Here is a 26,346-nt window from a genome sequence, read left to right as displayed (position 1 = left end):
CCCGACAGAACGTGGAACGTTACAAACAGATACCGAAACAGCAGACCCGCCTCTTTCGGGAGTAAAAGCGCCGCCTGGAAGAAGCAGAGTGTGAAGAAATGGAACTGCTGTGCCGTTCTCAAGAAACTCGGAAGTTCTATCAGAAGCCCAACGCATCCTGCAACGGCTTCGTGCCGCGAGCCGAAATATGCAGGGATAAAGACGGAGGCTCCTTGACGGACGGACGTGAGGTGATCGAAAGGTGGAAGCGGCACTTCGATCAGCACCTGAACGGCGTGGAGAACGTAGGCACGGGAGCCCACGGCAACGGAGCAAACGACGACGCCAGTGCAGCGGAGGATAGAAATAAACCAACTCCCACGCTGAGGGAAGTTAAGGATGCCATTTACCAGCTCAAAACCAATAAAGTAGCTGGTTACGATGGTATCGCGGCTGAACTCATCAAGATGGGCCCAGAAAAGGTGGCCACCTATCTGCATCGGCTGATAGTCAGGATCTAGGAAATCGAACAGCTACTGGAGGGGTGGAAGGAAGGGGTAATCTGCCCCATTCACAGGAAAGGCGACCATTTGGAATGTGAGAACTTCACGGTGATCACTATTTTGAATGCTGCCTACAAAGTGCTATCCCTGATCATTTTCCGTCGTCTGTCACCTAAAACGAATGAGTTCATGGGCAGTTATCAAGCCGGTTTCATCGACGGCCGGTCGACAACGGACCAGATCTTCACCGTACTGCAAATTCTCCAGAAATGCCGTGAATACCAGGTCCTAACGCATCACCTATTCATCGACTTCAAAGCGGCATACGACAGTATCGACCGCGCAGAGCTATGGAAGATCATGGACGAAAACAACCTTCCTGGGAAGCTGACAAGACTGATTAAAGCAACGATGGACGGTGTGCAAAACTGCGTAAGGGTTTCGGGTGAACTATCTAGTTCATTCGAATCTCGCCGGGGACTGCGACAAGGTGATGGACTCTCATGCCTACTCTTCAACATCGCTCTGGAAGGTGTGATGCGACGAGCCGGGCACAACAGCCGGGGAACGATTTTCACAAAATCCGGTCAATTTGTGTGCTTTGCGGACGACATAGGCATTATTGCCAGAACATTTGGAACGGTGGCAGAGCTGTACACCCGCCTGAAACGCGAAGCAGCAAAGGTCGGACTGGTGGTGAATGCCTCAAAAACAAAGTACATGCTGGTAGGCGGAACCGAACACGACCGGATCCGTCTGGGTAGTAATGTTACGATAGATGGGGATACTTTCGAGGTGGTGGAGGAATTCGTCTACCTCGGATCCTTACTGACGGCTGACAACAACGTGAGCCGTGAAAGTCGGAGGTGCATCATCAGCGGAAGTCGGGCCTACTACGGGCTCCAGAAGAAACTGCGGTCGAAAAAGATTCACCCAAGACCGGTGGTCCTCTACGGACACGAGACATGGACGATTCTCGAGGAGGACCTGCAAGCATTCGGTGCTTTCGAGCGACGCGTGCTAAGGACGATCTTCGGCGGTGTGCAGGAAAACGGTGTGTGGCGGAGAAGGATCAACCACGAGCTCGCTGCACTTTACAGCGAACCCAGCATCCAGAAGGTGGCCAAAGCCGGAAGGATACGGTGGGCAGGGCATGTTCCAAGAATGCCGGACAACAATCCTGCAAAGCTGGTGTTTGCAACTGATCCAGTTGGCACAAGAAGGCGTAGAGAACAGAGAGCACGATGGGCGGACCAGGTGGAGCGTGACTTGGCGAGCATTGGGCGCGACCGAGGATGGAGAGCGGCAGCCACAAACCGAGTATTGTGGCGTACTATTGTTGATTGTGTCTTGTCTTAATGATGTTGAACAAATAAATGTATGTATGTATGTTTGGTTGCCGGAGGAAGTAGTGTACGGACCTAAATGCGGACGTTGATTACAAACTTTAAAAAGTCGAAATTGAATTTGACCAAGCAAGAGCGACTACATTTGTTTGCGCCAAAAGTAGTGTCGAAACTGTTTTGTGACGGACATCAAGAGATTGTATGGATAAGTATAGAATTAACAGAAGCACGCGTTTGTGTGAAAAACGATAGAATAGTTTGGAAGAACGCAGCACAGTGGTTCAAAAGTGTGATTTTGTGTGACCAAAAGGCGAGTCATGGCAGAGTGACATTCGATCGGTTAAATGATGTAAAGTGGTCGATCGATCCGAAGGTTCCGAATGGAACTATTGCTGATGCGGGAAGATTTGTGGAGATGGTGAAGGATCGCAAACCAGAGGCAGCAGATGTAACATCAGCGTGAACGAGGAAAGATGAGAAGGCACGTGCTTTGATAGGTTTGGCGCTTGAGGCCAATCAGTTGGTCCACATTATGGAGGCTGCAACGGCAAAAAATATGTGGGCAGAGCTCAGGAGCTACCATGAGCGGGGATCGCTGCACGCATACCAGGAACCTAAATATTATCGAACTTGCATGAATGAGATAGTGAGTAGAAGTGAAGATCAAACTGAAAAGAGCGTCCCCGAAAATCATTTTCAAAGAGACTGTCCCGTGTTTTTGGAGGAGGTGAAGGCTAGCATAGAGAAGCAAGATGAAGCAAAAACGACGACTGTAAGGTATTCGTATCCGAAAAGTGATGGCGATAATCGATTATAAAACCAGGGTACCTCTTTGGTCCCGAGACCATGAAAACGTGATAAAACTAATATATTTTCATATTTTATGGTACTCTTTACATTCAAGCCCCTTTTACGTATTTCCCCCTGGAGAAATCTCTGGTGAAATTACTGAAGCAATGCTTGGAGGAATTCCCGCAGGACAGCCTGGAGAAATTCCGTATGGAATTTATGGAGGGTCTCCTGGAGGAATTCTAGGAGGAATCCCTGGAAAAGTTTCTGGAGAAATCCCTTGGAAATTCTTGGAGGAATTACTAGAAAAAATTCTGGAGGTATTCCTGTAGGACTTCCTTAGGAAATTTCTGAAGAAACCTTTTGAGTAATTTCTGAAGTAATGTTTGAAGAAGGAATTGATGGAGTAACCCCCGGAGGATATCCTGGAGAAATCCTTGCAGCAATTCCTGGAGGAATTATTGGAGGAAATCTTGAAGGAATGCCTGGGGTAACTTCTGGACAACTTCCTGACGGAACCCCTGGAGGAATTCCTAGAGGAAACTCTGGAGAAATTCTTGGAGAAATCCTGGAGTAGTACCTGGAGAAGATTCTGGAGGAATCTCTGAACGAATTCCTGGTGAAATTCTGGGAGGAATCCCTGGAAATATATATGAAGAAATCTTCTTAGGAATCCTTGGTGGAATTCGCAGAGGAATTTTTGAAGGAATCCCTTGAGGAATTTCTGGAGAAATTCTTGAAAGAATCCCTGGCGGATTTTTTTGAAAAATTCTTGTGTGATATCCTGGAGGAATCCATGAATCAATTCCTGGAGGAATCTCTGGGGGAAGTTCTGGAGAAATGCTCGGAGGAACTCTGGAGGAACTTCTGGAAGAAATTCTGGAGAAATTCTTAAAGGGATTCCTGGAGGAATCCGTGTTTGAGTCTCTGAAGGAATACCCGAATGAATTCCTGGAGGAATCCCTGGAAACACTAATGGGTGAATTCCTGGAGGAGTCTCTGGAGGCATTCAGCGAGGAACCCCTGGAGGAATTCTGGGAAGAATCCCTAGAGAAATTTCTAAAGAAATCTCTAGAAAAATCCTGGAGGAATTCCTAGAAGAATTTTTGAAGGAATCCCTGAAAGAATCTTCGTAGGGATTCCAGGAAGAGCCCCTAAAATAAATCTGAGAGGAATTCAACGAGAATTTCAGGATAAATTGCTGGACGAATTCCTAGAGGTATTCCTGGAAGAATTCCTGTGGGAATCTTTGAAGCAATTCCTCAAGAAAACACTGGAGGTATCTCTGAAAAATTCCTGAGGGAGTATCTGGAAAAATTCTTGAAGGAATGCATGAAGCAATTCCTAGAGGAATGTCTGAAGAAATTCCTAGAGGAATCCTTAGAGGAATTTCTGGAGGAATTACAGGCGAAATCCGAAAATCCGAGAGGTATTCCAGGGGTAGAAATTCCTGAATGAATTCTTGAAGGAATCCTTGAAGAATTCTTGGAAGAATGCCTGGAGAAATACTTGAAGGAATGCCTGGAGGAGTCCTTGGAGGAATTCTAGGAGAAATCTCTAGGGGAACCCCTAGAGACATCCCTGATGGAATTCCTGGAAAAATTTCTGAAGGAATCCTAGGAAATTCCAGAAAAAACTTATGGGGGAATTCCAGGGGAAGTTTCTGAAGAAATTCCAGGAAGCACTGAAGAAATCCTAAGAAGTGTTCTTGGAGGAACTCCTGGAGGAATCTCTAAAGCAGTTTTTAAGGAAACCTCAGGAGGAATCCCGGAAGTAATCCCAAGTGAAATTCCTGAAGAAAGCCCTAAACAATTCCTGGAGAAAGTCCTGGAGGAGTTCCCTAAATAATTCCAGAAGAAATTCCTGAAGAAATCCGAAGAAAAGTTCCGGGAGGAATGCTTGGATGTATTTTTAAATTGAATGCAAGTATTGTTCCTGAAAGCATCACAGAAGGAATTCCCGAGTGTGTGCCAGAAGGAATTTTCGAAAAAAAAAATACCTGGAAGAATTTCTAAAAAACAAACCCGTAAGGAAATCCTTTGGAATTTTCAGGAGTGCTTTCTCAACGTATACCTAGGAGCATTTCTGTAAGGATCCCAGGAAAAAAATATGAAGGAATTCATGTCTGCAGTAATTTTTGAAAGATTTATTTGAGAAATCTCTCTGGATGGACTCTTAAAAGATTTATTGTACATAATTTCTTAATTTTTGAATAATATCTGGTAAGATTTTCTGAATGAATTCCTGGAAGAAATTCCTGCAGGAATACTAGATTCAAGATGGAATCTGAGCAATCTCTAGCAGAATGTTTGAAGAAATCTTTGAAGGAATATCTGCAGAAATAGGATTCCTGATGTAATTGTTTTGAGAATTCTTGGAGAAATTCCCCACGAAATCCTCGAAGAAATTATTGTAACAACCACTGGAGGAGGCTCTAAAGATTGGAGAAATTTCCGGAGGAATGTCTGGTAAAATCCGTAGAGGAATGCTTGAAAGAATATCTGTAGGAATCCATGTTGCCTATGCTGGGCACTAGACCTGTGCGCCGCCGCGCCACGCCGCCGCCGCCGACACTTTTTGTCTCACGCCGACGCCGACCGAGGTATCGGCGGCGCGCCATACGCCGCTGTTTGTCACGCCGCCGATTTTCATTTTTCACGCCGGTGATCAGCGCACGAACAAAATTAAGTTTACATAAAGTTGAGATAAAAAAAATCTCACGATCACTATCATAAAAATTTGATTACAAAAACTGATTTCTCAACTCACACACATTCACATCTCTCCAGATGTTTTTTTCCAGAAGGATTCAGTGATGCCTCCAGGAGATCCTCCTAGGATTCCTCCAGACAATTCTACAGGGATGTCTCCAAGATGATTTTTTTAGAAGATCTCAAGAAGATCTCGACAGAAGTAACTTCAGAAATTTATTTAGAGAATTCAAAGATGCCTCCTAGAGATGCATCAGAGCTCCATTCCAGAAGAAGATCCTTCAGGGATCCTCATAGGAGGTCCTTCAGAGATTAGTCTGAGAGTTCCTTCATGGATTCCTTCAGAAGTTCCTTCAGGAGTTCCTACAGGAGTTTCTTTGGGAACTAGTCCAGGAGTTTCCTCAGAGATACCTCCAGGAGATCCTTCAGAAATTCCTGGAATTTGTTCAAGAATCCCTACTGAAATTTCTTCGGAGATTCCTCTTGGAAATACTTCGGGATGCCTAGAGATTTTTTTTTTCAGAGATTCTTTCAGGAGTTCTTTTAAGGATTGCTCTACAAGTTCCTTCGGTGATCTCTCAGAGATCACCCTAATAGCTCCAGGAGGATTCAGGGATGCCTCCAGGTGTTTATTAGGAATTACTTCAGAAGTTCCCTAAGCTATTTCAACGGGAGTTCGTTCATGTATCCTTCCAGAAGTCCCATTAAAGATTCTTTTATGAGGATTCATAAATGCTACCTGGAGATCCATCAAGATTCCCGTGAGAAGTTTCTTCATTAGTTCCTGCAGGAGGTCTTTAGAAATTAGCCCCCATTCCATCAGAGATTTCTCCAGGAGTTTCAGGGATTCTTACAGATGTTTCTTCAGAGATCCCTGTAGGGATTGAGAGGGATACTGATAAAGCGAGAAACAGGGCATATAGCATTAGTCGCGGTGATGCGGCGCCAGAAACAAAGCAAACGATCAACATGAAACGGAACGTCAGTCTTGTAAAGTATTTCACACGAGTAGGATGCATTGTTTGCATACTTCCTCGTTTTAGAGAGTTTCGGCCATCGGAATTATCTGGCCAGGCTGATTCGGGTTGCTGGTGTCCGTCCGGACACCACAATCACTACTGAATTTCTTCAGGGATTCCTACAGAAGTTCCTTCAGAGAATCTTATACGAAGATCCAAGGATACCTCCAGGGGAATTCAGGGATTGCACCAGAACTTTATTCAGGGATTCCTATATAAGAGTTTTTTCCAAGATTCCTTGGGGGATTTCACGAGAAGTTCCTTTAGGATTTCTTCCAGGGATCGCTCCTGGGGTTCCTTCAGGTAGGTTGAGATTGAGATTTTTCCAGGAAGACTCACGGATGCCTCTAGCAGTTACATCAGAGATTTCTCCAGAAGCTCAATCAGAAATTCCTACAGGAATTACCTTAGGGAATCTTATAGGAGTTTCTTCATTAATTCCCTTAGGATTATAACTAGGCATATCTCCAGCATTCTCTTGAGGGATCTTTCATGGAGTTTCCACAAGAATTTCCTTCTGGAAATCTTTAGAGGAATTCTTTAGAGAATACCTCCTGTAAATCCTTCCCCCTACTCGGAAAGATCCGCTAAAAATCTATCGAGGACTCCGCCTGGAAATCCTTTGGATATTCCTACCGGAATATTTTCGAGCATTCTCCTGGAATCCCTGCAAGGATTTCTCCTGCAATTTTTTCGGGAATTCCTCCTAGACTTTCTGCAGTGATTCCCCTGGACTTCCTTCGAGGATTCCACCTGGCCTTTTTCCTGGAATTCTTTCGGGGTTTTCGGCTCGTGAGTGGACCTGTTTTAGTGACAGCAGAATTTTTCTCTGCTTGTTTTCGTGAAAGAATAAAAATTCATTGAAGTTAAGAAAAATTACAAATGTTATCTAAAACGATTTCTAAACTATTGTGTTATGTGAGTGATTCACGATGAGATTAAATCGAAGAAGAAGTGTTTTATCTGTGCTTCGTGTTCTGTGATATGTTTTGTTTTTTTTTTCATAATTTCGCGATTTCGGCGGGAGCTCCATCACCCGGATTTTCACAACTTTATGCCGGAACTCCTTTGGCAGCATCCATTTATTACGTAACGCTAAAATCGACATTTTTCGACCCCCCTCCCCCCTCCGTAACGCTTTTTTGTATGAAAACCCGAAATTTTTTGTATGGAACGTAACGCTCGGTCATACTCCCCCCTCCCCCTAGAGCGTTACGTAATTTGTGGATGGCGCCTTTTGTTCAAAATGTCCCACTTCAAAGCATAGTGTGTTGTATTGTGTAGTGAGCTATCGCGATCGCCGTTAAATGCCAATCAAATGCCAATTGCATGGAGCGGATTCGTTTTGCTTCGTGCAGGACATCCGGAAAACGCGTTTCGAGGTTACACAAGGGCCGTGTTGAATGTTAGTTCTGGAAGTCATTAATAATTGTGTTCAAGAAACCACGTGGAGGATACCGTCAGCAGATCCAGCAGCACGGGAAAGGATTGCAAACGTTGAATAAATGGGTGAGATCTTTCTAATATGAAACTTTTGACCAATTATATTTGAACCATATATAACCTTAAAACTACAGGAGCGTTTGGTACGGTATGTCCACGCATCCTTCCACCCCTGTGGATTCGAGAATTGTTTCGACGAATGAAGTAGCCATTTATGGCAAAACCTTTTGTCCAGGCATTTCAAAGAATCATCTCTGCGGTAAATGCAACGCAGTAGGCCTGGCCGCTTTGACGCTTGTATCATATTTTAGATAATGCTGCAATCGTCAATACTGACAAGAAAAATAATTGGGCGTAATCTTACCCAATTATTTTCCAGGATGCTTTCTCGTACTGGCTGCGTTTGCATTAGATTAGATTAGATTAGATTAGAATTCTTTCGGGGTTTTCTCTTGGAATTCCTTCGGAGATTCTTCCTAGATTTTCTTCCGGGGTTTCCTCCTAGACTTCCTTCGTGGATTCCTCCTGCAATTCTTTCAGGGATTCCTTCTAATATTCCGTCAAATTTCTTTGGTGATTCCTCTTAGAATTCCTTCGGAGATTCCACCTGGATTCCTTATGGAGTTCCTCCAGGGATTTTTCCTGCATTTTATTTATGGATACCTCTTGAACTTCTTTCGGGGATTTCTCCTAGAATTCATTCTGGAATGTTTCCTGGAATTCCTTCGGGTATTCCTCCTGGATATCCTTCATGGATCCATCCTGAAATTTTTTCGGGGTTTCCTCCTGGAATTTCTTTGATGGTTTCTCTTAGAATTCCTTCGGAGATTACTTTTGGATTGGTTCAGGTATTCCTCATGGAATTCCTTCAGGAGCCTTTCTGAAATTCCTTTAGGGTTTTCTTCTGGAATTGCTTCATTGATTTCTCCCAGAATTCCTTCGGGGATTCCTCCTGCACTTTCTCGAGTATTCCGCTTGGAAATGTTTCGGAAATTCCTCGCAGATTTTCTGCAGGCGCTCCTCCTGGGATTTCTGCAGGAATTTCTCCTGTAATTTCTTCGGGGATTTTTCCTGGAATTCCTTCAGGAATTCTTCCAGGGATTCCTTCGGGTATTCCTGCTGGACTTCCTTCAGGGATTTCTCCTGGGCTTCCCTCGGGGACTCCTCCTGAAACTCCTTCAGGGATTCCTCCTGGATTTCATTCGAAGATTCCTCCTTAAAACCGTTCGGGGGTTCCTCCTAGAATTCCTTGGAGGATTTCTCCTGGAATTCTTTCGGGAATTCCTCCGGAACTTTCTTCGAGGATTCCTTCTGAAATTTCTTCGGGGATTCCTCCTAATATTCCTGAAATTCCTACGAGAATTTATCTTCGAATTTCTTCGGAGATTCTCCTGAAATTCTTTCGGGTTCTCCCCTTGGAATTCCTGCGAGAACTCCTCCTAGAATTATATCACCTTATACCTAGGTTTCTCATGGAATTCCTATGAGGGTTCCTACGAGAATTCCACCTGGATATATTTCGATAATTCCTCCTAGAAATACTTTAAGGATTTCTTCTAGAATTAAAAAAAAAATCTGGAATTTCTTTGGGGCTTCCTCCTGGACTTCCTTCATCAAATCCTTCTGGGATTTTTTGGGGATTCCTCTTGATATTCCGTCGTGGATTCCTCCCTGAATTCCTCCGTGATTTCCTTCTGGAATTCCTTTGGTGATTCCTCTTTGATTTCCTTCGGAGATTGTTCCTTAAATTCCTTCAAAAATTCCTCATGGAATTGCTCCAAGATTCCTCCTGGAATTCTGTCGGTATTTCCTTCTTTAATTTCTTCGGTGAATTCTCCTAGAATTCCTTCGGAAATTTTTCCTAGTAATCGACGATTCTTCCTTCTTGAGTTTCCTTGGAGATTCCTCCTGGACTTCCTATGGGGATTCTTCTTAGAATTCCTCCGAGGATCCACTTTGAAGAATCCGCTTGTAATTCCTCCGAAGATTCCTCCCGGAATTCCTTCGGAGGTGCTCTCTCGGATTCCTGCAAGGATTTCTCCTGTAATTTCTTCGGGGATTCTTTCTAGACTTCCTTCGAGGGTTCCTCCTAAAATTCATTGCAAGGTTTCCTCCTGGAATTCCTCCGGTTATTCTTCCTGGAATTCCTTCAAGAAGTTCTCCTGAAATTCTATCGGGGATTTCTCTTGGAATTTCTCTGGAGATTTCTCCTATAGTAATTTCGGGGATTCCTCTTAAAATTCCTCCAGGGGTTTCTCTTGAGGGGTTCTTCCTTCGAGGATTCCTCTTAAAATTCCTTAGGAATTCCCTCCTGGGATTTTTTTGGTGATTCCTCTTTGAATTTCTTCGGAGATTCCTCCTAGATTTTTTCGGGGAACCTTCACGGATTTCCTCCGGGAATTCCTCTTAGAATTCCTCTGGGGATTCTTCCTAAAATTCCTTCGGAGTTTCCTGCTGGAATACCTTATGGGCAGAAGTTTCTTCAGGGTTTCAAACAGCATTTTCTGTAGAGATTAGTTCGGATTTTTTTTTTTCATGGATTGCTTCAGGAGTTTCTTTCAGGCTCCTCCTAGGATTCCATCTGAGATTCCTCCCTGAAATCATTAAGAGATTCCTTAGTGTAAATAGTGTGACCTTATTATCAAGTTTGATTGCTTCTGAAGGTTCTGAGTCAACCAAACAAATAAACTGTAGCAAAATCAATATTCTATTGCCCTTCATTTGCATTGGAGTAATGCAATATGCATTACATTTAGGATACCGGTAATGTATCAATATTCCTTTCCAATTATAAATATTTGTTATCCCTTACCTCGAAACAGCCGCGAGTACTTCGGCTCCCCAAACTATTAGTATTATGGCTGTTGACAATTTGAAAAATGTAAACAACCTAAAAACAAAAATGTATAAATCATTGCGGCTCTGTTATGTCCATGTGGCGCCCGAGCCTTCCAAATAAACGAATAATTAAAAAAAAGTGTCTCAGTAGGTCTAATGGCAGTGATGGACCCGTACAGAAATAAAAAAAGGTATACATTCTAACGTAATAGTTAATGTCATCAATAATGGTCATGTTCTTTGCTTTGCCTAAAATGGTCAAATTTTGGTCACGCCGATTCACGCCGCCGCCGGCGAAAGCTGCCACCGGCGTGACGCCGAAGACGCCGCCGCCGCCGGCCAAAATTGGCCCTCACGCCGCCGCCGAGCAAAATATAGTCGGCGCACAGGTCTACTGGGCACAGGTCAGAAACGTACTTTATGGCCACGCCACGGTTTTATGGGACGGAAGACAACACAGACATTAGTTCATCCGCCGTTTCTAGTTAGTATAACCCGACCTTACCAAGATGATAGAATGCCGTCGGTACCAGCTCACTTATGCATAGTTACCTAAGCGTGTACCATCTCGGTTACCAATTACAAAGCATGACCAAATCAGGATCTTACTGGCATCGTTCCTGATGTGCCCGAGGAACTACTAGTTGGGTTCTGACACTTTGGAAGCGGTGCCATGTCGCTTGTACAGAATTGCTTCCGGATGTACTGAGCATCTGTTGTCTACTGTTGGGCCCCCGCCACGCTTCGGCTTACTTTGCTTGAGCAATCCGTATGCCACGGTGCTTGGCCAAAGGCAGTAAGTCCACCCTGGTTTTATTTTATATGGTTCGCTTAGACATGAATCCTAGGCTTCCACCTAACTCGCAGAAGGGGGTTTGGTTCGAATGTCCCTGGTCAAGTATCTATCGAGGTATCGAGAAAGGTGTCCAGAGCTAGAACATAAATTCAAACTTTCACATCAATAACTTGTCTGGCTTATCTTGTTCTCAACGTTTCGTTTATTTTAATGAAGCATTAGTATGCATACTTCACATCGATCTTGATCATTACATAATAATTCAGTAGAAAACAATTTCGTGACAGACGAAAATAAAAGCATTTTCTTCCCTAGTTAATCGCCAGACTAATTACAACCTCCCAATCGATGCAATCGAAATATGCTCGTTAGCACTGCTTTCAATCTCGTTAATATTAACTTGTGCAATAGGGAGCGATCTGCTCACGTGTCAATTACTCCAAATCATCAACAGCAAATTAAGATGTTTCTATAGTTTTAAAAACCCTCATCATTAGATCGCCAAATGCACATCAATGCCCAAAGCAATTAACCAAGTGCCCGCCCGGCTATACCTTTATGACTAAGTTGCTGACCAATAATGCTGGCTCCCTCGCTCGCCCCAACAAAAGTCGCACGCAATGTAACGTGCATTCCTACGGTGTTCTACGAATCTTGATTCAATAGACACGGCTGCTCTGATAGGTGATCTAATACACACAGTCTGTCTAGTGAACGTTTGAGAGGGGCAAATTAAGCGGGTCTACGTATGTACCTCTCGCTGCTACTTACTAACTCGATAGAAACGATAGAAACCGCATCACTTCCCCCGCCTTGATTGGATGGGAGAATGACATCTTGCCTGGGTGGACTGACTGCGGAACACACATTAGTGCACAATGCAACTAAATTACTCCTAATGGGGGTTGTAATTCCATTGCACCAATTCAGTCAGAGGGTGTCGGTCGATATGTGGTAAGTGTGGGCAGATTTTGATCATCCCTAACAACGGCGCTAATTTGACTGTAGAATCCGCACATGCGTCGACGAGAATACGCTCTCGCGCTCAAATCAACCGCTTTTATCGTGCTTGCGGCTGCGTATACGCTTATCCAAGTGGGAGTCAGTAGATTAGAGAAGAAGAAGATTCCAAAAATTCGCGACTGGTCGCAGATTGGCTCTCCCTCTCGGTATCGCATATGTGTTTTCGGTTTTTTAACTGCGCTCTGTATTCTTCCGTGTATGGATGACCGTTGCTGTGATACGATAAAAAGAAGAGAATTTTTAGCAAACAATAAAAATTTTTGCCGGTTGCGATCCGTAGAATTAGAATTAGGGAAATGCCAGTAGAAGTGTTGCCAGAAATCTGAAATCGATTAATGGATGTGAATTGCGTGAGATGAATGAAATACGACCCACAGCTCTGTGAGAAGGCATTGGCTGCAAAAGCAGTTACGCCCTTTTGAAATGTTGGTGCCGATTTGTAAATTACACATTCTAACCTGACGTTACAACGTTTCGACGTTTCGTCAGGTTGGCTAAAGGAGACCGTCTTCAAACAATCTGCTCTACAACAACGTTTTGACTATTTTTTCAATTAATGGCTTTTTCTAGGCGGTAGATCGATCATTGTAGAATCTAACTATGGTCTTACTTCTCTTAACTAAGCGTGTTTTTACGAATTGGAATCAATTTTGAAAACTGGCATGGAAAATGTTAAACGCCTAAATGTATGCAATGTACTTGTAATTTCATGTAGTTAGAAAAGTTGTGTCCAAAATTTGTTTATGTAAATTGCCTACACTTATCATCGCTTGCTTCTCCGACTTCCGGTTATTCACAACCACCACCTTAGTTTTGTGGTGAGCCCACTCCTGGAGTTTCCTGGATCTCATCCACACCTCCACAAGCGCGATCGAGTCAACTCCACTTTTTCGATCGATTCACCGTAGACTTCCAGCGTAATGTCGTCAGCAAAGCCGACGATCTCCACTCGCATCGGGAGCTCTAACCTCAACACCTCGTTGTACATGAGTTTCCATAACACCGGACCCAGGATGGAACCTTGCGGGACTCCAGAGGTTATGTCGAAGCACTTCCGACCCACCTCTGTGTCGCAAACTGGCTAATGGCCCAGATGCAGGAGCGCATTGGCAATAGCCGGCCAACTTACATTATTGAATGCGATCCTTACATCCAGAGTGACTACTGCACCGTAGCGAATCCCCCTCCTCTTACGCTGTAGCACTATCTCGGCTTTCTTTGTATCCGGTAGCCTAGCGATTACGGTCGACCTCCCCTTCTGGAGGCCGAACTGGTTGCTCGAGAGACCATTTACTACCTCGATGTGACTCAACATTCTGTTGAGGATGATCTTTTCGAGCACCTTCTCCGCCATGTCGATGAAACATATTGGTCCATATGCCGACGGGTCTACGGGTGGTTTCTCGCTTTTGGCAGTAGAACCACGCTCTGATCTTTCGGACTTCTGGGAAAACGCTCTCGTCCATTTCTGCATAGCAGACCTGAACATCTCGGGAGCTTCTGCTATAGCTAATTTTAAGGCCAGGTTTAGAACTCCGCCCGGACCTGGGGTCTCACCTACGCTGAGGGACTTTGTTATCCCCGTCAGTTCCTCATCGGTGACTCTCTTCTCACAGCCAGCCCCAGTCCCCGGCTGTCCTACGAAAGGAGGCCAAGGACTAGGATCATTGAGCGGAAAAAGCCCTCGATGATCCCCTTCGACATCTCTGGAGATTGCACTGTAGGAGCCAATACACCTCTGGTCTTAGCCATCACGATCCTGTAGGCATCACCTCACGAATTTTGCATTGGTACTCTGACATTGAGCAGGCTCTCAAAGCAGGCCCTTTTGCCTGCCCTCATCTCGGTCGACTATTTTCGACTGTCGAATTTTACTCTCGGAGGATGGCTTGCCAGTCTTGACAAAAATAAAAATACTGCTATTTTATCTTGTCCGACGTTTCGGCCCGTTTGGGACCTTCTTCTGGGACTCGAATTTTACAGATTTTTCGTCCAGTGTGGTTCTGTGGAACATGTAAATGTCGGTTCAGAGTTTTCCCTCGCCAAAACGGACGGTGTCGGTGTAAGCCTAACCTAACTCAATGACCGTTGCCGTCGGGTACTCGGTATGAGTCCGGTATGATGGCGATATCCGTCCACCACTCAGAAACCGCCTGACAATGCAGTTGCAGAGCTGCGTCACAGTGGTTCAGGTTCAGCTGTGTTTTGTTCACTGCGGCCTTTGAGGGCGCATTGGACCACCCGTTGGATCCCTGTTGTTCACGGATTTCCCGGTACACATCAGACAAACTAGTGGGCTCGTGCGTTCTTGTGCCTTATGACCTTCGGCACCACATCTCCTACACAGTTTGCTTCTGCCAGGACCTTTGCAGTCCCATGACTTGTATCCTGGTTCCAGACATCTGAAGCAAACCTCCGGTGGCCCGTGAATGGTCAGATGGCATACTGACCAGCCCACCTTGAACATCCCTACTTTAACGGACATGTTAACGTCCGCCACAGGTAGCTGAACCAAGGCTACCTGTGTCCCTGCCGGCCCCTTCCGTAGCCGAATGGCTGCGGTGGCCACATACACCTCGCAATGTTGCCGCAGTGCCGTTACGAGTTCTTCCGCTTCGGTGAGCTCGTCTAGGTTTTTGACCTTCAGAGTCGCCTCTGCTGTAAGAGCCCTCACCTCGAACCCTGCGTCAAGGACCTCTTCCGCCAGACTTTTGTAGGCGGCGCCCTTGCGTTCACTGTCGCGTTTGAGCTCTAGGATCATTTCAACGGTACGAGTACGTCTAATACTGCGCACGTCGGCACGACTTGATGACAAGCGCGTCGCCTATCTCGCACTTGGCACCTACTCTTATACGCCTTCTTGGTTTGGCGTTTCTGATCTCCTCGACCTGCCGTTTTTTTCTTCTTTTTCTTTCGCTCGGCTTTCATCCAAGGGAAGGGGTGTCCTCCTCTTGGTTCACCCTACTCTGTGGTTGCTGAGGGCCTAACAACGGTCACAACCCCTTGTTCCCACCCTTCCGGGACAGGCCAGCCTTTTCAGGCCCACCCTTCTCAGCTTTCCGGGAACCATGGCTGGGGTCCGACTTACTGGCATTGCTGCCGACTTTTCGGGGTAACTATACGCCTTGCCTTGTGGGCACCGCCAGACAGCTCCTCCTGCCTCGCCCGCTTCTGCGAGTGCTTGTCAAGAGCATTCACATCTGCCACACCTCTTGGACTACCTGCGAAAGCGAAGGTCTCCCCAAGTATCAATTTCATTGCTGATTGGTTTTCATTGATTTTTAACAGGGTTTTATTACAGCAATAATTAAAACTCACAGTTTTATGACTGCTTTTATGAAAACCATTGATAAAATGTTTTATAGTATACTTGAAGATATCCATAAAGAAAGATTTTAAGAGCAAACAAAACTTTCCGATATGTAAACCTTCTGGCAATCATTATTACCACAATAAAACTGTTAAAACTCTCAACAGATGGCGATCCGTTCGATTAGTAACGACATCTGTTGGTGGCAAAGCAAAACTACGACACTGCTAGGTTTATAGCGGTCATCATAAAAGTAAACTTGATTTCGTTTTATTTTCGCTGACTATGGTTGTCGCCATATTGAAGAATTAGCTAACGTGAATGGAAAATAGTTGATTTTGCTCAAATTAGCAATGAATTGATAGTTTGCCATCATTTCCATAACATGCTCACATAAATAAACTCTCTCTGCTGAGTTTTTTTTTTGTAAATAGTTTTACTAAATAAACAAATTCATTTATTTCATTCCAAGATGATAATATTCACTATTTTTAAAGCGCAATAATTTTATGTTTCTGCAACCCCAAAATTCACGGTAAAATTGAATGCGCATAAGCCTACCAACACAATAACTACTAAAATATTACTTTGAAATGACTATGACTTCTACTCACGAATGATGTATCGTCCTGAACTTTACGTGCCATTGAAGAAGCTTCTCTGTATCTTGAGCTGTCAAAGTTTTTGTTGAAAAAAAAAAACAACAACAATCGAGAATGGGAAATTTTTAACTAGGTTTTAAAGCGTTTTTTTTATACTCTTAATGCGGTTTACAAAAGCTCTCCGAGCGTGGTCCACTTAGCCGGAAGATGCTCTTAAAGAGGCTATCAAGAGGTTTTGATGTATAAATCAGTTTTATTGCAAGTTTTATAAAATTGGTCATGAAGATCTCTTGTAGAGCCGAACAAAACTTAAAATGTTACTTGGGCTCCGTTTGGGTAAACTTCAACTCCTTTTCCTTCACAGGTTTCGCCGCTGCTGCAGTCACTATCGCGAGTATCGGGTTTTCCTGCTTGGCCTTGTCCATCGACATAGGAAGTCGAAACAAGGCCGTTTTCAGGTCCTTGCTAATGTTCGACTTGGTGGACGCACCCGAGCAGAGGGGAATATCAAATTAATAACTACGAAATTACAAAACCTGTTTTTATATCTCGTTTTGTTATTATTGCATTATCAAGGCATTACGTTTCCATAACATGTTTTGTTGGACAATCTTATTTTCTTATGGCCAAGCTATTGGTATACAGCCATTAAATAACATTTCAATATTACGTTTTGTTGTGGAACAAATTTGGTTATTATTGAATTATTGAGAGTGTACAAATACTTTATGCTGTTGCTATCAAACTAAAACAAGTTTTGATATAAATCCTACGTCATTCAACAACGTTATTTGCAGTATTTCGCGAGTTACGGTATCACATTTGATAAGAGGTGTGGTATATAACGTGACATGGAGGTGCTGTAATGTGTACAAAACCAAGCCCCTGCTGGGCGCCGCGATGTTTGAAATTTACTGAGTTGTAGCTGAAAAGTTCCCAAAATATCAGCCACTGCCCAAGCGGCGCAGCACCCTACATACATCAAAACGAGAAGATAGCAGACGATATTGAAGGTGGGGTTTGAAAGGGACGTTCCAGATTCCGCCTTTGACATGAGAATTTCAATGATAAAAATGTCAAACTTATTGAGCAAACTTGTTTGAACGAAGCTAATACAGACAGCTGAATCCAAAATTGTAGATGGTTTTAAATGGAATTTTTCAGAAAGATTTTGAATTTTCACATGTTTTCCCTGTAGTTCCAGAGGATGAAGTCGGATCTAGTTGAAAATACGCCTATGAGGGAAGAGAGAAACTGAAGTTCTCAATGATTGTTCCGTCATTCTCACATGCTGGTCTAAATATGTACAGCATTTTCAGCCAACACGAAGTCATATATGATGTAGAAAAGGATGCTAATGTGGAGGCCATATGCGTACATGCTTTCATTTAACCACGGATAAAGTGTACGCACATCGCCTCCACTTTAGCATCCTATTCAACAGCATGTGCGATTGTTTGATATCATAACTAATTTTGTTTTAGGGATGTTATCAATAACTCTTTAATATCAAAATTTGTTATTGAAATATTTCCCAAATTCACTGTTATTAAGTTGTTATTGACACTAACAAAACATGTTATTAAATTGATTTTCCAGGAACAAATTTTTGTTATGTGACTTGTTATTTTGCCATGACAGACAAGTTTATAACTCAATATGTTATGTTAATAACATAAGAATAACTAATTCCATTATGCAACTTTGACAGACAAGTTTATAACTCAATATGTTATGTTAATAACATAAGAATAACTAATTCCATTATGCAGTTATTTTGCCAAAATAACGCATTTTGTTATGCTGTTGTTATTCTCTTCTGCTCGGGCAAAGTCGATGATCTTGCCAAACTGCTGCTCAGCCACCTCAATTACGGACATCAACCACGCTCCGTCCACTATCTTCCCCCGGTAGGCTAGCCGGGGAATGAATCGAAACACCTACGCTGGAGCTGAGTGCGCAACTTCCCGCTCCTGACTCCTCTTTTTCTCCTTAACGGAGACCTCGCCAACTTCTTGCGAAGAGGTTAGCCTCGACACTACCACTACCTTCTGTTGTTTGTTTTTGATTTTGATTAGACTTCATTCGCATCATCAGTGAAAGTCGTGCCAACTACAGGCTCCAGAAGAAGGTGCGGTCCAAAAAGATTCGCCCACGCTGTTCGAGCCCGTATGAAGTTGATCATCAATATTAACTTCTTCAGCATAGATAGCTGTGTAGTGTCGGTAGTGTTTGTCTCAATTGACTAAGAATAACACTACGGACCGTGGGGGGGGGGGGGGGGTGGCTAATAAAAACCTATCTGCCAACGGCGCCTGTGGAGTACCAGGGCGCCCTTCACAGTATGTTGCCCTTACTGCGCTAACCGGAGCAATGGTGCAGTGGACCTTGTGTTCCTTAGTCTCACTTGAGGCTTAATAAGGGCGGGATTATGAAGATGTTGTTAATTAGTTTAAATTTTCACCTATATGGTATCGCATTATGCGATTCACACAGTGTATTCTGTGTATCCTCGCCTTTGGCGTTTTCCAATCGATACCGATCTGGTTTTATTGCTGCTGTTCTTTGTTGTGCTGTTATTGTGAAGAGTTCAATCTACCCAGTTTTGGTAGTGGCTATGGTTAGGATAGCTCAGATCAATCTTCAGCATAAAAGAACAGCAACAATCAATCTTAGCAGACTTATGCAAAATGGTTCAGCCCAAGTGGCCTAGGGCCAAGAATATAGGAAACCTTGTGAACCCGGTGTTTGCTGCTTTCAGTAAACATGAAATGGCAAACTCGCGTGTCATGCCTCGAGCCTGTGTGCTTGTCAACAACGCAATTGTTGCTACACTCATCTCTGAACTAACCACCAAAGATGTATGTGCTATCACAATTGATGTACCTTCATCATGGAAGCTTTTGAAGAAGCATGCCCTCTGCGGTCTGTGAAGATCACAAGAGGAACCCCTGATCTGGCGAAACTCAGGAAACAATGTAGAAAGAGTTGGAACAGACGACGTTCGGCTGGTTCGGAGGCTTTCAGGTCGGCTCGCAAGGCCTACAGGAAAGCTCTCCGGTCTGCTGATCCGGATGGTAAAACCTTTGTACAAATGTTTCCAGTTTGAGTGAAGTCAGTCGGTTAAATAAAATCCTTGCGAAATCTAAAGATTTCCGAGTGTACGAACTCCGTTTGCCAAACGGCGACCTGACTTCCTCTGATGAGGAAGTTCTGGAATGCTTATTCAGCACACACTTCCCTGGATGTGTGGATATTACATCTTCGGATGAACCTGATGTCTTTTCTTGTAGTTACGATTCCCCGGCCTCGGCTCGGAGTATTGTAACTATAGAATCGTTTGAGTGGGCACTCAATAGTTTTGCTACTTTCAAATCTACTGGGGCAGATGGGGTTTATTCTCTTTTGCTTCAGAAGGGATTTGATCATTTCAAGCATGTTTTGAAACAACAACTTGTTTGCAGTTTTGCTACGGGTATATTCCCAAATCCTGGCGGGATATTACTGTGAAATTTATTCCGAAAGTGGATCATGCGTCGTATGAAGAAGCAAAGAGTTTCAGACCTACCAGTTTGACCTCTTTTCTTCTGAAATGCTTAGAACGCATTGTGAATCATCACATCCGTGATTTTCATCTGGCGTGGCGTCTGCAGCAAAATGTATGGGAGAATAGGAGGTCGCCTAACGTTTTCATCGATATATCATTGTTGCGGTCAATGCACATCTATATTTTTGAATGTCTTGGAATGCTTGGACTCTCAGGTTTCCAATGATGAGTTCGGATTTGAAATCGGTGGTTGCGAACACAGCGAAAATCGCAGTGTAATGATAAAATTCAAAATGGCGACCAAATCCAAGATTGCTGCCAAAAATTTTTCAACTTCAAATGAAAGGTTTATACTTTCCCTTCATAGAAAAGTGAACTTTTGTATATGTTACAACATTAAATTTTGAGACATTATGCGATAAATTAGGTGCAATTTGATGAAAAATCGTCATTTTTGTCACCTTGTCAGCCCCTTGCCAGCGAGGGGTCCATCAATTTAACCCAACCAAAGTGGTTTTCATCCTTTTTTATCATTCTAGCGATTAAGCATTCTGGCGATTAAGCAAGAAAAAAATTGAAATCCCAGATTTTATGTAAATGACGGCCTGGTTTCAGTGAGAATCACTCCGTTACACCCGCCCAAGCAACACACATGTTATAATAGAGTTACGACAGCGCAAGTTTTGGTTGTATAAAAGTTTATTTTACGTAATTCTAACATTGTGTTGAAATAACGTAAAATAAACTTCTATACAACCAAAACTTGCGCTGTCGTAACTTTTATATAACATGTGTGTTACTTGGGCGTTGATTTAGGATCTAAACTCAAGAAAAGTTTGGATGTACTAGGATATCCAGAAAGAATATGCTGCATAATATTCAACCGTTTTTATGCTTTTGGCCACCAACACTATCCGATAGCCAACTTTGAACTTATTTATTGAATTTATTGAAAAGCTGCATGTTGCTTATCAAATTGCTAAACGGGCACCGTATAGTGGCGCAATATTTTGACATCTGAAACATTCCTACAGGCTCTGTCATATATGCCGTATGTATAATTAAAATTTAGGATTTCATATTAAAATAATTCTTCTATTTCGATGGCGATGAACTCCTGTTTTTCTTTGAAAAAGAAAACAGAATTGTTTTCTACACATGTTTGCCAAAATCTGTCCTAGGGTAAATGATGATGGTTGGACCGAGTCAATAACTGATCATGGTTGGACCATTTTTCAATAACACTTATTTAGTCAACACTTTCTCACTAACTTGTTCTAAATGTCATTAGTATCGAAGTAGTATGACTTCTTCCTTGAATTCACATTGATTTTGATTGAAATATCTTCAAATTCATAAAATAACTGAGCTTTTCGAGAAGGCATGCAATTAGCACATTTGGGTACCGAAAATAAGCGATTTACAGCTTCTACAGTAAAGATATTCCGTGATAAATCCTAGAACTTTTTGGGTTATACTGGTGCGAAAATATGTAAACTTCATTTTGGTACTTTGGAAGTTTATCCTATTCTTCAAAAAATGCAAATAATTAACCGTTACCATGTGGGTTGCAAGGTTCAGTTGAACTTGTTTACAGTTTTCTTTACGGGCGCTGAAAGTACCAAACCGACGCGACGAAGTCCGAACCTAACTACTTCAACCGCACAGAAAAAAAAGGAATGAATCAACAGGTTGGTAACTAAATCTTATAACTATTGGAATATTTAAGACTCTCTTGAACCATTATAGGAGTATGGCGCGCAACATAATGCCTCTACGGACTTGGTAGACTCTTGAATGTTACCAAATCTCGTGCGTTTGAGTGGTTCTACTCGGTGCTCAACCCCGAAAGACAGACGTTTGCCGCTGGCTGAATATTGCTGATAAGCCGACATCTTCAAAAACGCAGCCTGATATTGTAGATTGGCCGCTGTGTGTTTCATAAGCTAGTTATACGCCAACTTATGGACCAGCTTCAACACTCTGCCCTCTGGCAGCGATCATTTTCCGATGGGTCCCTGGATTACAATTTTACCGCAGGCGAGGTGACTGAAATTACTTGACATTGTGCCACATTCGATTGATTGCCGAAATAAAATCATATGTATTACTTACTTTTTTATGTGTTTAACCCCGTCATGATTTAAATTTTACGCCGTGGGACTCCAATGGAACACCTGCTTACAGATATCGAAAACTATCATAAGTTATAATAGCTTGGTTGTAACGAAGAAAGACCTCTAAGCTTCATTATTTTACCTCGCTGAACTCACTGACTGTAACTGAATCTACTCGACAGCCACAGACAACTAAAAGGCAGCCCAAACCCAAAAAAAAACGCACTCCCAAAATTGATCGTGGTTTACCAAACATATACTCGTTTGAGAGATGTTGTCTGCTGATTGGTCCAACCATAAAAAAGGTTTTAATTAATTATGTTTACACTGTTTTGGTTATTTGTGGGGCTTTCTGAAAACTAGAAGAGTAGTGCTTTTCATTAATACAAAGTATAGCATACCATGATGTCAAAATCATAGTGATTTTTAGGCACAAATGTTGACTACGTGCATGAACACGTTCCATTGGTCCAACCATCATCATTTACCCTAGTTATAAACGTTGTGCTCAATACCACAATGGTCGGGTCCTGTAAGTAACATTATACCAACTGCAATGGGCATCGACTCGATAGATTGGATTTATTGCGTAGAAAAGCATGGAATTGCGTTCATTTATAGATAAACTAGAGCACAATCCACGCGCCAACAGGGACCACTCTGCCTGGCATCACTGCGCGGACGCTCCCCCAAATTACACATTTTACCCCCGGGTTCGGCGACGACACTCAACCAGTGCCAGAACGGTCGCCGCTAGAAGCAGATGTGCTGTATTTAGTGGGGTGCACCCAGTAGTCGTCAGTGCGCGAAACACACGCTGCTGCTAACATTATATCGAATGTCAGCCGGCGCGCCGCTTCATTCTATTTGGTGGTGCTAGAGCTATTCGGAAGAAAGTGTGAGAACCCGAAGCCGTCCTCTTCGTTTGAGCCGCTGCTGTGCTGAAACGCAACGAATTTAGTGAGTGAGAAGATTTGGATAGTGTTTGGGACGATTTTGGGCAACCGGTTCCGCTTATGTAAGGTGGAAAATTTACCGACTTCGAGATCCGATTCTAAGTAGTCGAAGGTAGTTTTAGGCGCGGGCCAACGGCAAAGACGATCCGTCGCGTGTTAATCTGATTGAGGAAAAGCAGTGCCGAACATCGCCGCGACTGCATAGAATAAACAATGTGCGTGTGGATCTATCGAGGAAATCGAAGGGGGAATCTTGTGGATCTGAGTACACGAGCTTGCTAGGGGGAAAGGATTTCTTTGGCGTTTGTTTGTGCACACGGGAAGAGATTCACATCTACGTCGAACAAACAAACCACCTGTAATGCAGTGCACTCATTTCGTTAATTAGGGACAGCTGTGTGTTTATTGCGCCCGCAGAATACAACAACATGATGCATAATTAAAAAGTGTTTCATTGAAATCTACAAAACTAAGCATTGGTAAATATTGAAGCTTACGTTCTAAGTTAATTTACAAATAACCGTAGAAAAGTCTAATTTAGTTCGTTGAACACTCGCAAAACGAGCTTAGCAGTGAATGTTATTTTCAAAATGTAATCAAAAAGCAGATGGAAAGTGTAGACTGGGAAGGATGCAGTGAGGATGTTTGCCATACTGCACTAAGGGGATTCAGGTGGCCAAAAATCGAAAATTGACTTTATTTAATTTGAGATTTAGGTTCGGTAGTTGAAAGTAGACCACTTGGACTAGATAACCCTAGAATAATAGTTTGCTAATCCTAAGTATATGGATCGAGATATTGGCAACAGAATGAGGCCACTGGCAATTTTTAGTCAAATAAATAAATTGTTCAACTTCGCATATCTTCGGATTAAATATAAAATGTTGAACTTTTAAAGTAGTTTCTAAAAGCTTACTCATAAACCTCTCGAATGACTAATCAGATGTAGGAAAGTTGATTGAAAAACTATTAAATGATGTCACTTTAAAATAATCAAAATTTTCCCATACAAGCCGTTCCATACAAAAAAATTTCCGCGAAGTTTCGCTTCGGCACTACTTCTTTGTCTGTCTCAACGATCCCTGGGAGACATTGATACCAAATTTAGCTGCTACTAGCTGCTATTCTGCAATTCCAATCAATTTGCCGGCGATGTTTGGTTTATTCCAATATAAAATCTCCCTATTGCCCATTAAATGCCTCTGAGGAAACATTTGATCGCAATGGCTGCTTTGTTTGGTAGATCAATCATAGTAGAATCTAAATATGGTCTTGGATCTTTTAGCGAAGCGTTTTTTTTACGAATTCTAATCTACTTTGTAAATTTGGGCCAGAATTACTTATAAACAAATGAACGCCTACAAGTATGCAAAGCCCTTGTAATTTAATGCTGTTGAAACTGTTATGTTGAAAAAAATAGTTCATTTCAAATTCTAAAGCTCCTCAATTAATGAGATCAGTTTTTTACAGCTCGAAATGGCATTCTTGGGTATTTCAACATTCTTCTATGAGCTGAAATGGGAAGATGACAAATTTATTACGATTTTTATGGTGTAGATCCATAGAGCAAAATTTTCATGCTCTCAGTATAGACAAGCCTGCCTGTAGATACGAAGGTTTATATTCCATGAAGTTCTTGGAAGATCCGTACCGTCTATACAGTTCAATACAAGACATTTTATAACTTTTAGAAGGCTCATTGGTCTGTGGCGTATAGAGTAGTCATTCGTAGAACACTAGTTTCGCTTGTAGATGTTGTACCTACATTTCATAAAGTTTTGGGACAACCTAGAACATCCGTGGAACTCAATATTGTAAAACTGTTGTGGGAATCTTCAAAACATATGCCTTTTCAAGGAGTTTGGAGACCTTAGAACTATTCATGAGGTGTTTTTCATATGTGTAAGGCATAAACCCTACGAATAGGGGCAAGACATTATAAAATTGACGCAAACATATTTTTGGTCACCTGTTTGTATTGAGCCTCCTTATAGAGTACTGGTCGGAAGCCATAATGTACGATTGCCATGATAGAAGTTTGCAATATAATTCATACTGGTGTCGCTATTGTTTGAAAAATACGCCAGCTGAAAATGAACGATAGCTATAATTGACTTTAGGACATTTAGTCGAATGACTTGGTCGAAAAGCAATTTGATTAGGATGTTTTAACATTAAATTTAGTTATATTGTACATAACTTGTTTCCTAGGGTTCATTCAAATATGACGTCCATCGTTTAGGGGGAAAGGGGGGTCTGAGAAAGTGTGACACTCCATGTATTAGGTATACGAAAAAGCGTGATAGAGGGGGGAGGGGGTCTAAAAATCCTGAAAAATGATGGACGTCATATTTGAATCGGCCCCTACGTGAAGCTACCGTTGGTGTTCTTAGAGTTGCTAATTTTTCATCGAAGATTTCTACTTCTTTGGAATGTAGACAATTATTTCAATTTTCCTGATTTCACTACACACTAAGATTCAGATGCTCCAGCTTTTTTCACTGAATTCAGTATTTTTTCACTGAGTTTTCAACAGCAGATTTATCTCGGTACACTTGGTAATCGTATTTACCGTTCACCAGTACCGTGATTACGGGTGAAATTGATCACTTTTCACAGTTTTTGGCTTCTAATTTTTGAATACTTATCTATATGGTCAAACTCAATGCTTTAAAACAGGGGTTTTCAGACCTTTTGCTTTGCGGTGCACTTTTTAGAAATAAATCGTCGCGCGGTGCACTCTTTAAAATTTTTTATATTTTTTTTGTTTGTACAACAATCTAGTGTATTTTTCGATGCCACTTTCTGGTACATGCACTAGACATGTCGTTGAAAAGACTTTCTTTCACCGATCATGACTATGACTTGTATTTCTTTATTTTACTTGTATTTCTTTATTACTTCATTTCTTTATTTTCTTGTATTTCTTTATTACTTTTTTGCTGGTGTTTTTTTCGAATCCAGTCCAGGTCTTTGATATTCTTGGCGAAATCCTCAGCAGATCCCTGGTGAAATTCTTTCCAAAAAAAATAACATTTTTGGAGGACTCCTGGTGAGAAACTCGGTAAAGTTCTGCTTCTGTACATAACAGATCCTAAGACTACTATTCATAATTCCTGGAGATATTTATATGAACTGGTAAGATTATCCTCAGTATTCATGCCAAACTTATAAGAATATTTGATAAAAAATCCTTTAAAAATAATGAGCATGTTCTCTGAGATTAACTTTTAAATTGATGCAGAGATCCCATCTCGCGTTTTTGAAGATAGGTTCCTTACTTGAACCTTTAAAACTATGGTTGATTTCCGACGCGACCATTGAAGATTTTTCTCGTGGTTTTTGAGATATCCAAAGATCTCTAGAA

At 42.4% G+C, this 26,346-nt stretch overlaps 1 protein-coding gene across 6 annotated transcripts in view; it reads left to right on the top strand.

The window, feature by feature from the left end:
* Positions 1–22,751: 22,751 nt before the first annotated feature.
* Positions 22,752–26,346, top strand: part of LOC109419246 (protein peste) — an 81,516-nt gene continuing 77,921 nt past the window's right edge. For all 6 annotated transcript variants that reach the window (XM_062859314.1, XM_062859315.1, XM_062859309.1 and 3 more), the window contains exon 1: positions 22,752–22,983. The gene's annotated coding sequence lies outside the window, so the exon portion shown is untranslated. The remainder of the gene's footprint in view (positions 22,984–26,346) is intronic.

This window comes from Aedes albopictus, chromosome 3 (genome assembly GCF_035046485.1).
Source record: "Aedes albopictus strain Foshan chromosome 3, AalbF5, whole genome shotgun sequence".
NCBI classification, from domain to species: domain Eukaryota; kingdom Metazoa; phylum Arthropoda; class Insecta; order Diptera; family Culicidae; genus Aedes; species Aedes albopictus.
The sequence above is the reverse complement of the archived record's forward strand: the minus strand, read 5'-3'. Positions and strand labels throughout refer to the sequence as shown.